The following is a 9,729-nucleotide window of genomic DNA, read 5'->3' on the forward strand; positions in this document are numbered from 1 at the left end:
TCATAGAGTTGTCATAATAATATCGTACTAGAGTAGCAAATTACTGTAAGAATTAAGATGGACCCGGGAGTGGTGTACAAGTTCGCCAGTCATGATTTGTGTCATTTAGAAAATTAGCCCTAGGGTTGCTTCTACTCTTCTGCCTTTTTAGGGTTCCGTACCTCAAAAGGGAAACGGAACCCTTATGGATCACTTTGTTGTCTGTCTGTCTGTCAAGAAACCTACAGGGTACTTCTCGTTGACCTAAAATCATGTTATTTGGCAGGTAGGTAGGTCTTATAGCAGAAATTCGGGGAAAAATCTGAAAACCGTGAATTTGTGGTTACATCACACAAAAAAAATTGTGGTCATGAATTAACTAGGTAGATATATCAAGTAGGGTATCATATTATTATGAAAGGTCTTCACCTGTGCATTCTAAAACATATTTTTATGTATTTTTACGTTCATAGTATCGTATCGTATCATAGTTTCTGAATTATCGTGCCAAATGTCGAAAAATACGACTGTAGTACGAAACCCTCATTGCGCGAGCCTGACTCGCACCTTTTTTTTTAAATTCGCTTTATTACTTTGAAAGAATATTTCCGCCTGGTCGGCTAAGCCGAGCGACAGACTATTAATACAAAAAAAATCGCAAGGATAATCCAAGATTACAAATCCAACCAAGGTTTATGCAAAAATATGTCTGGCTTTGAACCAACCATGTATTTTATTAAAATTATATATAAGTAATTAATTGCAACAGAATATTTGCCATTTGTGTAAATATGTCTCATGGTTGCAACAGTATTTTTTTGCGCAAATAGGTAGGTAGGTTACTACTTACAATTTATAAAGTACAACTAGGTAGAGCAAACATGCAATATGGCCCACTGAACTAAATTTATACAATATCTAAATATATAAAAGGAAAAGGTGACTGACTGACTGACTGACTGACTGATCTATCAACGCACAGCTCAAACTACTGGACGGATCGGGCTGAAATTTGGCATGCAGATAGCTATTATGACGTAGGCATCCGCTAAGAAAGGATTTTTGAAAATTCAACTCCTAAGGGGATGAAAAAGGGGTTTGAAATTTGTGTAGTCCACGCGGACGAAGTCGCGAGCATAAGCTAGTCTTACAATAAAACTGTAAGTAGACGATTTCTGTACTTACATTGTATAGGTATGTATTTTGAAAATTTTTATCGCACGAATTTTTGATAACTCAAAACAGTAAGGTAGGTGTTATCAAATCAAATCGAAATTTGTTTTAATTAGTGTATCTTATTCTACGTCTGTGACTCTTCCACCGGTTCCAAATGTAGATTCTACTGAGAAGAGCCGGTAAGAAACTCAGCAGTTGCTCTTTTCAAATCATAAAAGTTACAATATGTAACAATACAACTACACCATCTGGGCAATTGAAAGCTCAGCCAGTTGGTACCTACCTCGACTTAGGTAATCTATATCAGACGCCAAGACGTACCTATATATAAAAGGACTGACTGACTGATCTATCAAAGCACAGCTCAAACTATTGGACGGAATGGACTGAAATTTGTCATGCAGATAGCTATATTATGACGTAGGCATCCGCTACGAAAGGATTTTTCAAAATTCAACCCCTAAAGGGGTAAAATAGGGGTTTGAAAATTGTATGATAGTCTGTCAGTTTTGAAGTTAGAATCGTGAAATTGTGTTGTTATAAACATAGAAAACGTGTATCATGGTTTTTGAAAAATTTAGGCCCTAAGTAGAAAAATAAGAGGTTTGAAATTTGTATGAAAGTCTGTAAGTTTAAAAAAATAAAAGGGGTAAATTAGGGGTTCGAAATTTGTGTAGTCCACGCGGACGAAGTCGCGGGCATAAGCTAGTAGATACCTACTATGTGTTTTCACACAGTATTTAAATGTGTTAATTCTTGTTTGTCTGCCTCTGCGCACATCGCGCTGAAACTATACCCTCAATAGCTCAACGGAAGGTGCGGACGGAAATCCGAAAGGTTGGAACCCCATCCGTTGCATTATTGTCGTACCTGCTCCTACCACAAGTTTACTTTTAGTTGGAGGGGAAAGGGATAAGTTATGATTAACATTCCTAACTGATGATTAAAAAAAGCCCGTTTGCTTTGCGGTTTGCGCTGCATCTCTTTCAGCCCGCACATTAAAGCCTATGAAATTCGCCATTTTGATTTTTCAAGAATTTTTTGTAGCTACCAGTGACGTATCATAATTATATCAAAATCTGTTGAGCCGTTGAGTAGTTACGAGCGGACATAAGAACGGACATATATATAGATACATACAGGCCAAAAACAATTGGGTAAATAAGAAATATATACCTGTGACCTATTCTTACAGCTAAGTATACTATAACTATTACGAAAAAAGCTGTCTTTCTAACATCTAGTTTCTAATTTCTAACATCCAAATTACACAAGTGTCCTTGTGCCTGCCTAAGTGGCTTATGCCTATTGAAAATATTCTTTGACCAGAAAGATATAATTATGTACCGAGTACCGAGGTAGGTACCTACTTTTTTCAACACAGACTGTGACAATGTAAAATATGAATAGATTAAACGCTAATCCGCGTAATTAAAATGATTTATGAATATCGCCTCCACGCTATTTTTATAGAGAAACCGATAACCAAACATACACTGACTCAGAGTCCAGAAACGCAAGAAGATAACTTTGTACTAAAGGTCATAATAAAGTCTCTTATGCCTGCGACTTCGTCCGCGTGGACTACTCAATTTTCAAACCCCTATTTTACCACCTTACTGTTAGGTTTTATCCACCGAGGAGAAATAGTCTCTGGTTTTATCCCATAACTGGCAGCAAATAAATAATCAAGGGACGTAGAGCCGTCCCGGTTTCGCACGGGTGGGCTCTGTAGAATAAGAAGGTACCTATTCTATAGACAGATATGAATATGTTACATAATATATAGGCATTATAATTATCTATTATATTACAATTACATGATAATAATGATATTACTATACAGATAAACCTGTTTCATGAAATGTTCTGAATCATAATGCTTTAAACCCGTACTGACTTGCACTGAGAAATTTACACGCAAAATTGCGGGCTAAAGCTAGTGATACCTAACATACCTACCAACATATTATTATTGAAACAATGTACCTATTTATTACCCGCCCCGAGTTCACCCTGTTGGAGTTTCTGAAAATCATTTTAATAAGGGTCTACGAAAGCTTTTCTTTATGGCGTAGACTACGTTTGAAAGAAAATCTGCATTCAAAAATCTATATGTTGATATCATGAGAGTCACTTAGTTTCTCCTTTTATATTACATCTCTACATAGTACCTACCTATATACAACAAAGTCGCTTCCCGCCGTCTGTCCCTCTGTACGCTTAGATCTTTTAAACTACCTACGCAACGGATTTGCTTGCGGTTTTCATCAATAGATTGAGTGATTCAAGAGGAAGGTTTATTTGTACCTATAAGTAGTTTAATATTGTTTTGTGTTAGTTTGTTGAAATATGACGATAATTATTGCTGTCTCATTCTTTTAAAATATAACAAAACTAGCGACCCGCTCCGGTTTCGCACGATGAGCTTATTACAATGTTCGTAGGGATCTCTAATTTTTTGAAATAAAAATAAATATAGCCTATGTCACTCAGGAATAATGTAGCTTTCTACTGGTGGAAGAATTTTCAAAATCAGTTTAATGGTTCCAGAGATTACCCCCTACAAACAAACTTAACGACATTACCTCTTTATATAATAGTATAGAGTCAAAGTCAAAGTCAAAGTCATAGTCAAATGATTTATTCAAAATCGGTAATAAATTACTCTTATTGATGGTCTGGTATGGTGTTTAGTTTTGTCAGATATAGTGGTGATAATTATAACGCAAACTTAAAACTAAAGCTACGAGGATTCCAAACGCGCCCAGGTCTGAGAAGAGCCCACAATAGATACACTGACACCACATTAGTATAGCTACATTGCACCCGTGCTACGCCGGGGCGGGTCGCTAGTAAACTTGTATAATGTAAATAGATTAGCTACCGCGTTCCTGCAAAATATACATATATCTCTACTAAGTTTGTATTATAAGTTTGTACTCTGTCAGGAGCCGCGTAGCAGTCACAGTGTCCTACGGGCGATGTAAAGTGCACTATGTAACTCCGTTGTATCCGCGTTCGCCTCAAAACATTGGTCATACTACCTAGTATCATAAGCCCACTAGCTTGGTTTTTTAAATAAGTACATAATAAAAGTAGGTACCTAATAACATTGCAATAAATTTATAAAAAACTAGTGATCCGCCCCTGCTTCGCACGGGTAGCTTATTACAATTTTCGTATGGATCTCTAATTTGTTGAAAATAAATTATGATTTATCTCACTCAGGAATAATGTAACTAGGTTTCTACTGGCGAAAGAATTTTCAAAATCGGTTCAGTTCCAAAGATCACTTCCTACAAACAAACTTACAAACTTTACCTCTTAAAATATTAGTAGGTACATAGAAGTATTAGATATATATGCGACATACGAAACGTAGTATGTACTATGTACCTACTAAGGTAGATTTGAATTGAAGGAAAATGACTACCTAGCTACCTAGCAGTGGCGTGCAGGTCATAGAGGCATAAATGCACTGCTTACCTCAGTTGTAATAGCTCAATGCAAATTTTACATTATGACCTGCCAGTAAACATGTTCCCTTAACTAATGCCTACCCTGGCTTCAAACCCTGTGCACGCCACTGCTACCTAGTGCATAATAATTATACCGTACGTGTACCTAGGTATAACATATAATTATTTATTCAATAAGTACCTACCTAGTAATTCTTTAATAGATTATGTAAATACAATTGTATGTAATAGGTAATAAGCGTGTGTCGTATTGTTTTAAATGTTCGTGAAAAATTGTTTCGTGAAAAACTTTTCGTGAAGAATTTTTCACTCGTTAGCAATGCATTCAATTTCCAGTTTCTAATGTAGAGGGATTAACTCTAGTGAAACTACTCTACTATTTTAAGTTATTTTTAGTAAACTAATCCAGAATTGTAGCAAAAAAGTGAGGTAAGCTCAGCTTATCGGGAGCGGGGTGAGTCACTAGAGTTTTCCCTGCGTGAATTGGGACATACCTATAAAATAACGGTGTGCGGAGTGCGCGTACGGCTGAAGTGCGAGGTCGCGCTAAGGCGCTCAGGATCGCGCGGTCGGCGGCGGGCGGTGCACAAACACTCACATTCAAATATTCGTCTAACCTTGATGCGAATGGGCGCACTCCGGGTTCCATCCGACGACGGTCGTCGATACAGACGGGCAGAAGGGCTCGCTCGTGGTGTGCTAGCGCAAGCGGCACCGGTCGCGAGGCTCGGTATAGCGATAGGGGGTTCAGCGGCGCGGGCGTCGGGCCGGACGGCAGGCGCATCGGCGCGCCGCCACCGGCGTGTGGTCGCGAGGCTGCGGCGCGTCGGCCGCGCTACATGTCACGGTGCGGCGAGCGCGCTCTTCGCGCCGTGGTCACCGACTCACAGTGGCGTCGCCGTCCTACTGTCTGCCCGTCGGCCGGGTCGGCGGCGCGCGTTGCACCGCCCCGCTGCACTCCGCCTGCCCCCCTGCCGCCACCGCGTGCCCCCGCGCCCCACACCCGCGCCACCACCGAGCATCACCCGCTCCGCCCCGAAGAATTTTCCGCATCGGGTGGGAAAAATCGATTGTGCAGCGAGCCCCGAATAATTTCGGCAAGACGCACGGCGCCCTTGCGTCGTCGTCGTCGCCGTGGCCGCCGCCGCTCGCCGCTCACCGGCCGCCGCCCGCGCGGGTCAAGCGCACCGGCCGCCGCCACCTCCACTTGCTTCCTTCTTGCTGCACTCCAATGATCTATCGTCTTACCATTCCAAATTAATTTCATTCTAATACAATAATATTTACTAAGTATTATTGTGTAATACCTACAAATTATTATTTAATTGCATTAGGTATACCATATATGCTATAATCCAATTCCAAAGCTATAATATTAGAATGATTTAATTAAGTAGGTAAGTATAACTTTTTCTTTAAAACATAATCTTCCTGTAATGTACGGCAATAAGTAATATTAAGCTAATCATTATTATATTTAAATTTTTCTGGGTAGGTATCTATAATTACATAATAAAATTGTTAAGTAAGTATACCTATCTTTATTATGAACTTTCAATTGATGTTTGTGTTAATTTACCTAACCTACTTCTTTCGCTTAAACCAGGAACTTTTTCAAAGTTTCGACTTTCAAAGACCTCCATATACACTCGTATAGCCTAAGTATCGTGTTATGAAAGATAGGTTCTCCAAATTATTATCGACTCGAATTACTGATAAGTATCTATACTTTCGTCTTCTTATTAGCTAATTTATTAGTTAATTACTAGCTGATGCCGCGACTTCGTACGCGTGGATTTTTAAAAATCCCGTCGAACTCTTTGATTGTAAACCCATTTAATTTGACTATATACCTACCCATGCAAAAAAATCACGTCAATCCGTTGCACCGTTGCGACGTGATTGAAGGACAAACCAACAAACAAACACACTTTCGCATTTATAATAAGGGTACTGATTATCGATAATTTATCGAATATACGTACTTTACTAGGGATACAACCCCAATTTTAACATCCCGGGAAAAGCTAAATTCAGAAAACACCGTCAGAGTCTTACGTTTTTGCTTACATATCAGCTACATTGCTTTCTGCTGCTTGTCATAGTTTTCTATATTTCACCCCACCCACTCACTACGTAATCTTTTCATAGCAACTGAAAAAGATTAAACTTTCACCCATGCTTCCACCCTTTTTGATTGCAATCAGCCCTTATACCTCCGACTAATCCGATAAAATTTATGAAAAAGTTAAAACTTTTTAGGTTTCCGTACCCAAAGGGTAAAACTACTACTAAGACTCCGCTGCCCGTCCGTCTGTCTGTCCATCTGTCTGACCGTCTGCCACCAGGCTATCTCATGAACCATATCACGGTTCATGAGATAGCCCTGTGGCAGGGGGTTAGGGAGTTGAAATTTTCGCAAATGATGTACTTATTTATGTTGCCGCTATAACAAAAAATATTAGTATTTTTTGTTATAGCGGCAACATAGGTTAGCACAAGCGTTTTTTTTTGAAGAAAAACAGAATAAAATAAATATGTATAAGGGACAATACAACAAACGTTAACATCTGCCGTTTTTATAAATAATGGTAAGGAACCCCTCGTGCGTGAGTCCGACTCGCACTTGGTCGGTTTTTTCTTCTTCATGTGATATACCAAGCAAACGAAGTCGCGGGCAAAAGCTATTAACAGTTAATCTTTAGACTTTTACCGCGAGTTATAAAACAAAAGTTAAGTAATTGGTAATTGTTTAAGTTTTAATTAATAACAAACAAAATGCCCACTGTTAGAAATGCGATTGTGTAACTTAGATTCTGGGAAATTAATCGATTTTAGAAACTGATGCCCTCATTAGATACATAGGTATTTCATGTTACCGTCAGTTTGTATAATACAGTAATTTGAAAGAATGTCTGGGTTATAAATAAAATACCAGACTAGTTATATGGCAGTTAGTGTTAATATTGTATATAATATATTTATTTTTTGGACTAGCTTATGCCCGCGACTGCGTTCGCGTGGACTACACTAATATCAAACTCCTATTTTACTTACTTATGGGGTAGAATTTTCAAAAATCCTTCATAAGCAGATATCGTCATAATAGCTAACTGCATGCTTTTCAGCCCGATCCGTCCAGTTGTTTGAGCTGTGCGTTCACCTAGTGGGAGGTCTTCAACGCTGCGCCTTCCGATGCGAGGTCGCCATCCTAGCACCTTGGTACCCCAACGTCTATCGGCTTTGTAAACTGAACCCGTACGAACCCGTTGAACTATCTCGGTTACTCTTAATTACTTATTTTTACGGCAACCTTACAAACCACAGACACTGATTATTATAACACAAAATACATTGAAGTTATTTTTGAACTTAGTTTGTATGGAGCGCGCTCGAACAACACTCATCTTAAGACAAGGTGCACAACGCATATATAAAACTAGCGCGCCATAGTCCGCGTGGACTACACAAATTTCAAACCCCTGTTTCACCCCCTTAGGGATTGAATTTTCAAAAATCCGAAATTCTTAGCAGATGCCTACGTCGTAATAGCTATCTGCATGCCAAATTTCAGCCCAATCCGTCCAGTAGTTTGAGCTGTGCGTTGATAGATCAGTCAGTCAGTCAGTCACCTTTTTTATATTTAGATTTCATTGAAGTTAATTTTTTAATTACTCAAACAAATAAGAATCCGACTTTGTTTTTATGGAGCGCGCTCGAAGGACACTCCTCTTAAGACAAGTTGCATAATGCACACTAAGTACCTACCTTGCCACTAAGAGATTTGAGCTGTCTATACAGCTCCTTGTACAATAAGTTTTTTTCGTCTATGAGAGTGGTTAAGTGAAAGTTAATCGATTGCACCCAGACAAAGAATGCATTTGTTGTTACGTAAATAAAATCGACCTATACTGCAAGCTGCAGGCACCGACGCGGAGGACAGGCGGAATTCACAATGACTCAACGACTTAGAAAGTGGGACTGAAATCTGAAAGTGCCACGCGTGGGACTTTTCTCGTGCCCAGCAAATGAAAAATAGGTAATAGAATAAGGTGACATAAACTATAAGTCCCGCACATTGCTATTGCGCTGGAACCATGTCTCATTAACATTTTGACGTCATTTAAAGTATAAATTTAAGTAAAAAGACGTCACTAAAATGGCGGACACGCGCATTAGCAATTTGCGGGACTTATACTTACTTACACTAGTCACTGGTAGGTACTCGATCTCCACTCTAGAACTAAAAGAAAGGCCACATAACACATATTGTATTTGTACTATGTAAACATCATACCTATATATTTAGTGTAAATATCACTATACCCATATTATTATAAATGCGAAAGTGTAGCTGTTTGTTGGTTTGTCCTTCAATCAACGGAGCAACGGACTAGCGTGATTTTTTGCAAGCGTATAGTTGAAGACGTGGAGTCGAAGACATATGCTACTTTTTATCCCGGAAAATCAAAGAGTTCCCATGGGATTTTTAAAACCCTGATTCCACGCGGAACGAAGTCGCGGGCATCAGCTAGTGGAGAAATAATATTACAAGTATTTTAATTTAACTTCCATCCATGCATGCTCCTCTATTCATTCTTATTTAAATGGAGAAATAATGTTACAGGTTGCCTGGCAGAGATCACTAAGTGCAACGCACACTGACAGAGTGCCAGACAGCTGACAGGGCCTCAGACGCGACGTCTTTCTAGATAAAGAACTCAAAATAAGACTAAGCGTGCCGCGCATCCTTTATCACTTTCTTGTTTTCTTTTCAGAATAGTGTATACCTTTTTTTTTTTTTTTTATACAGAAGGGGAAAATTCTCATGGACACCCGAAGGTAGAGCCGGACTCTTACCGACTAAAAACCCCTTCTGTCGCCCTGTTTGCCGTGTGCCCGCCTTTCAGCCTAAACACAGTAACATTATTGTCTATAATATAATTCCTATTTAACTTGTTCTTCTCTTCGCCTTTCTTCTTTTCTTTCAGAATAGTGTATACCTACCACTCCGTCTATAGGTATTAGCCCTTAAGTGTAGTGTAAACTTAAGTATAGCACGCGACAGATCGAGATGGCAATCGGCGTGGGG

The 9,729-nt window shown here is 39.2% G+C and overlaps 1 protein-coding gene across 3 annotated transcripts in view; it reads right to left on the minus strand.

The window, feature by feature from the left end:
- The window catches only part of mamo (maternal gene required for meiosis), a 68,055-nt gene extending 62,458 nt beyond the window's left edge, over positions 1-5,597 (minus strand). The window contains exon 1 of one of the 3 annotated variants that reach the window (XM_034974022.2): positions 5,255-5,597. The gene's annotated coding sequence lies outside the window, so the exon portion shown is untranslated. Of the gene's footprint in view, positions 1-5,131 lie in introns of all 3 variants that reach the window. The other 2 variants (XM_034974023.2, XM_034974024.2) reach the window with 2 other exon arrangements.
- Between the last annotated feature and the right edge of the window lie 4,132 nt (positions 5,598-9,729).

Source organism: Maniola hyperantus, chromosome 12 (assembly GCF_902806685.2).
Source record: "Maniola hyperantus chromosome 12, iAphHyp1.2, whole genome shotgun sequence".
Classification (NCBI taxonomy): Eukaryota; Metazoa; Arthropoda; class Insecta; order Lepidoptera; family Nymphalidae; genus Maniola; species Maniola hyperantus.